General features: G+C 34.6%; 1 long non-coding RNA gene across 1 annotated transcript; it reads left to right on the top strand.

Moving 5' to 3' along the window:
* The first annotated feature begins 750 nt into the window (after positions 1-750).
* On the top strand, positions 751-4702 carry LOC125758392 (uncharacterized). Its single transcript, XR_007416012.1, has 3 exons — positions 751-801; positions 910-988; positions 4645-4702. It is a non-coding gene; the product is annotated as an uncharacterized LOC125758392 (long non-coding RNA).
* Positions 4703-5394: the final 692 nt, after the last annotated feature.

The following is a 5394-nucleotide window of genomic DNA, read 5'->3' as shown; positions in this document are numbered from 1 at the left end:
AGAAAGCAGCAGAAAGCGAGTAAGAAAGAAAGAGAGAGACTAGAAAGAAAGAAAGGCAGAATGAGAGTAAGAAAGAAAGAGGAAAGAAAGAAAGAAAGAAGGAAAGAAAGAAAGAGAGTAAGAAAGAAAGAGAGACAAGCAAAAGGTGTAAGAGATAGAAAGAAAGAAAGAAAGAAAGAAAGGAAAAAGCGAGTAAGAAAGAAAGAGCCTAAGAAAGAAAAGAAAGAAAGAAGGCAGAATTAGATTAAAAAGAAAGAAACAGACCAAGAAAGAAAGAAAGAAAGAAAAGAAAGAAAGGAGAGAAGGAAAGAAAGAAAGAAAGAAAGAAAGAGAGAAGAAATAAGAGAGAAAGAAAGAAAGAAAGAAGGAAAGAAAGAAAGAGAGTAAGAAAGAAAGAGAGAAAGCAAAGGTGTTTAAGATAGAAAGGGAAGAAAGAAAGAAAGGCAAAAAGCGAGTAAGGAAGAAAGAGAGAGACCAAGAAAGAAAAGAAAGGCAGAATGAGAGTAAGAAAGAAAAGAAAAAAGACACAGAAAGAAAGAAGAAGAAAAGGAAGAAAGGCAGAATTAGAGTAAGAAAGAAAGAAAGAAAGCAGCAGAAAGCGAGTAAGAAAGAAAAGAGAGGACTAAGAAAGGAAGAAAGAAAGAAGGCAGAATGAGAGTAAGAAAGAAAGAAACAGACCAAGAAGAAAGAAAGAAAGGAAGAAGGCAGAATTAGAGTAAGAAAGAAAGAAAGAAAGCAGCAGAAAGCGAGTAAGAAAGAAAGAGAGAGACTAAGAAAGAAAGAAAGAAAGGCAGAATGAGAGTAAGAAAGAAAGAGAAAAAGAAAGAAAGGAAGAAAGGCAGAATTAGAGTAAGAAAGAAAGAAAGAAAAGCAGCAGAGCGAGTAAGAAAGAAAAGAGAGAGAACTAAGAAAGAAAAGAAAGAAAGAAAGAAAGGAAGGAAGAAAGGCAGAATTAGAGTAAGAAAGAAAGAAAGAAAGCAGCAGAAACGTAGTAAGAAAGAAAAGAGAGAGGACTAAGAAAGAAAGAAAGAAAGGCAGAATGAAGTAAGAAGAAAGAGAGAACGAAAAGAAAAAGAAGGAAAGAAGAAAGAAGAGAGTAAGAAAGAAAGAGAGAAAGCAAAAGGTGTTAAGATAGAAGAAAGAAGAAAGGCAAAAAGCGAGTAAGAAAGAAAGAGACTAAGAAAGAAAGAAAGAAAGAAAGGCAGAATGAGAGTAAGAAAGAAAGAAAAACAGACCAAGAAGAAAGAAAGAAAGGAAGAAGGAAAGAAAGAAAGAAAAGAGAGTAAGAAATAAAGAGAGAAAGAAAGAAAGAAAGAAGGAAAGAAAGAAAGAAAGAAAGAGAGTAAGAAAGAAAGAGAGAAAGCAAAAGGTGTTAAGATAGAAAGAAAGAAAGAAAGAAAGGAAGAAAGGCAGAATTAGAGTAAGAAAGAAAGAAAGAAAGAAAGCAGCAGAAAGCGAGTAAGAAAGAAAGAGAGAGACTAAGAAAGGAAGAAAGAAAGAAAGGCAGAATGAGAGTAAGAAAGAAAGAAACAGACCAAGAAAGAAAGAAAGAAAGGAAGAAAGGCAGAATTAGAGTAAGAAAGAAAGAAAGAAAGCAGCAGAAAGCGAGTAAGAAAGAAAGAGAGAGACTAAGAAAGAAAGAAAGAAAGGCAGAATGAGAGTAAGAAAGAAAGAGAGAAAGAAAGAAAGAAAGAAGAAAGAAAGAAAGAAAGAAAGAAAGAAAGGCAAAAAGCGAGTAAGAAAGAAAGAGACTAAGAAAGAAAGAAAGAAAGAAAGAAAGAAAGGCAGAATGAGAGTAAGAAAGAAACAGACCAAGAAAGAAAGAAAGAAAGGAAGAAGGAAAGAAAGAAAGAAAGAAAGAGAGTAAGAAATAAAGAGAGAAAGAAAGAAAGAAAGAAGGAAAGAAAGAAAGAAAGAGAGTAAGAAAGAAAGAGAGAAAGCAAAAGGTGTAAGATAGAAAGAAAGAAAGAAAGAAAGAAAGGCAAAAAGCGAGTAAGAAAGAAAAGAGAGAGACAAGAAAGAAAGAAAGAAAGAAAGAGAAGAAAGAAAGAAAGAAAGGCAGAAGAGAGTAAGAAAGAAAGAAAACAGACCAAGAAAGAAAGAAAGAAAGGAGAAAGGCAGAATTAGATAAGAAAGAAAGAAAGAAGCAGCAGAAAGCGAGTAAGAAGAAAGAGAGAGACTAAGAAAGAAAGAAGAAAGGCAGAATGAGAGTAAGAAAGAAAGAGAAAAAGAAAGAAAGAAGAAGGAAGAAAGGCAGAATTAGAGTAAGAAAGAAAGAAAGAAAGCAGCAGAAAGCGAGTAAGAAAGAAAGAGAGAGACTAAGAAAGAAAGAAAGAAAGAAAGGCAGAATGACAGTAAGAAAGAAAGAGAGAAAGCAAAAGGTCCTTAGATAGAAAGAAATAAAGGCAGAGAGTAAGAAAGAAAGAAAGAAAGAGAGTAAGAAAGAAAGAGAGAAAGCGAAAGGTGTTAAGATAGAAAGAGAGAAAGGCAGAAAGCGAGTAAGAAAGAAAGGAAGAAAGAAAGAAAGGCAGAATGAGAGTAAGAAAGAAAGAAACAGACCAAGAAAGAAAGAAAGAAAGAAAAAGAAAGGAAGAAATGCAGAATTAGAGTAAGAAAGAAAGAAAGAAAGCAGCAGAAAGCGAGTAAGAAAGAAAGAGAGAGACTAAGAAAGAAAGAAAGAAAGGCAGAATGAGAGTAAGAAAGAAAGAGAGAAAGAAAGAAAGAAAGAAGGAAAGAAAGAAAGAAAGAAAGAAAGAGAGTAAGAAAGAAAGAGAGAAAGCAAAAGGTGTTAAGATAGAAAGAAAGAAAGAAAGAAAGAAAGGCAAAAAGCGAGTAAGAAAGAAAGAGACTAAGAAAGAAAGAAAGAAAGAAAGGCAGAATGAGAGTAAGAAAGGAAGAAACAGACCAAGAAAGAAAGAAAGAAAGAAAGGAAGAAGAAAAGAAGAAGAAAGAAAGAGAGTAAGAAAGAAAGAGAGAAAGCAAAAGGTGTTAAGATAGAAAGAAAGAAAGAAAGGAAGAAAGGCAGAATTAGAGTAAGAAAGAAAGAAAGAAAGAAAGAAAGCAGCAGAAAGCGAGTAAGAAAGAAAGAGAGAGACTAGAAAGGAAGAAAGAAAGAAAGCAGAAGGGAGAGTAGTAAGAAAGAAAGAAAAGACCAAGAAAGAAAGAAAGAAAGAAAGGAAGAAAGGCAGAATTAGAGTAAGAAAGAAAGAAAGAAAGCAGCAGAAAGCGAGTAAGAAAGAAAGAGAGAGACTAAGAAAGAAAGAAAGAAAGGCAGAATGAGAGTAAGAAAGAAAGAGAGAAAGAAAGAAAGAAAGAAGAAAGAAAGAAAGAAAGAAGAGAGTAAGAAAGACAAAGAGAGAAAGCAAAAGGTGTAAGATAGAAAGAAAGAAGAAAGAAAGGCAAAAAGCGAGAGAAAGAAAAGACTAAGAAAAAAGAAAGAAAGAAAGAAAGAAGAAAAGGCAGAATGAGAGTAAGAAAGAAAGAAACAGACCAAGAAAGAAAGAAGAAAGGAAGAAGGAAAGAAAGAAAGAAAGAAAGGAGTAAGAAATAAAAGAGAAAGAAAGAACGAAAGAAAGGAAAGAAAGAAAGAAGAAAGAGAGTAAGAAATAAAGAGAGAAAGAAGAAAGAAAGAAGAAAGAAAGAAAGAAGAGAGTAGAGAAAAAGAAAAGAGAGAAAGCAAAAGGTGTTAAGATAGAAAGAAAGAAAGAAAGAAAGAAAGGCAAAAAGCGAGTAAGAAAGAAAGAGAGAGACTAAGAAAGAAAGAAAGAAAGAAAGGCAGAATGAGAGTAAGAAAAAAGAGAAACAGACCAAGAAAGAAAGAAGAAAGAAGAAAGGCAGAATTAGAGTAAGAAAGAAAGAAAGAAAGCAGCAGAAAGCGAGTAAGAAAGAAAGAGAGAGACTAAGAAAGAAAGAAAGAAAGGCAGAATGAGAGTAAGAAAGAAGAGGAAGAAAGAAAGAAAGAAGGAAGGAAAGAAAAAAGAAAGAAAGAAAGAGAGTAAGAAAGAAAGAGAGAAAGCAAAAGGTGTTAAGATAGAAAGGAAGAAAGAAAGAAGGCAAAAGCGAGTAAGAAAGAAAGAGACTAAGAAAGAAAGAAAGAAAGAAAGAAAGGCAGAATGAGAGTAAGAAAGAAAGAAACAGACCAAGAAAGAAAAGAAAGAAAGGAAGAAGGAAAGAAAGAAAGAAAGAAAGAGAGTAAGAAATAAAGAGAGAAAGAAAGAAAGAAAGAAGGAAAGAAGAAAGAAAGAGAGTAAGAAAGAAAGAGAGAAAGCAAAAGGTGTTAAGATAGAAAGAAAGAAAGAAGAAAGAAAGAAAGAAAGAAAGGCAAAAAGCGAGTAAGAAAGAAAGAGAGAGACTAAGAAAGAAAGAAAGAAAGAAAGGCAGAATGAGAGTAAGAAAGAAAGAAACAGACCAAGAAAGAAAGAAAGAAAGGAAGAAAGGCAGAATTAGAGTAAGAAAGAAAGAAAGAAAGCAGCAGAAAGCGAGTAAGAAAGAAAGAGAGAGACTAAGAAAGAAAGAAAGGCAGAATGAGAGTAAGAAAGAAAGAGAGAAAGAAAGAAAGAAAGAAAGAAAGAAAGAAAGAAAGAGAGTAAGAAAGAAAGAGAGAAAGCAAAAGGTGTTAAGATAGAAAGAAAGAAAGGCAGAAAGCGAGTAAGAAAGAAAGAGAGAGACTAAGAAAGAAAGAAAGAAAGAAAGAAAGGCAGAATGAGTGTAAGAAAGAAAGAAAGAAAGAAAAGCGGTAGGTCAGGCACGCCCACCCCAAGCTTCGCTTGCCCCCAATTCCCCGATAGGGGAAGGGCACATATTTTTTAAGGAAAACATCTCTCTATGCATTCGAGGACAAATGTCCTCGAATGTCCCTGTCTAATAAATAGTCCGTGTTCTTGGTTTGCGCCTATGAATACTTTCCTAGCTTAGCTATGCACCAACTTAGCCCGGCAGCAGACGCTATTGATGTTTCTTTCCCCAGTCCTCGAAAATTGGTCTTTTTTCTATATTAATATGTGGAGATGTACCGGCATGGATAAGGCTTAATTTTATCGAACCAATCGAGGCTTAGGAGGCGGCAGAGTGAAGCCATATTGGGCACCCAAATCACAGTGACACTGAATACAAGCAATATTTTTTTTTATCACGGTCCCACATATGCAGGATGCTTTTGCTTCATGTGAAACATGATTCGGAGGAAAACCGCACGGGTTTTCTTCGGGTTCATGACGTACTTCTGCGTGCCTTTTCCTTTTCTTTTAATGAAACATGTGCCACTCTGCGGAATTCTCCATAAGTTAGCTGCTCGGTTCTTAGCTTTGGGTGAGGCTGTTCAACAATCTAAATAACTGCGGCTTCTATATGTGTCACGTTCCGGACTCCATGATGAAGTGAATTTCATATATTCGA

This window comes from Rhipicephalus sanguineus, chromosome 4 (genome assembly GCF_013339695.2).
Source record: "Rhipicephalus sanguineus isolate Rsan-2018 chromosome 4, BIME_Rsan_1.4, whole genome shotgun sequence".
Lineage (NCBI taxonomy): Eukaryota > Metazoa > Arthropoda > Arachnida > Ixodida > Ixodidae > Rhipicephalus > Rhipicephalus sanguineus.
This window is presented reverse-complemented; position numbering and strand designations above follow the sequence as displayed.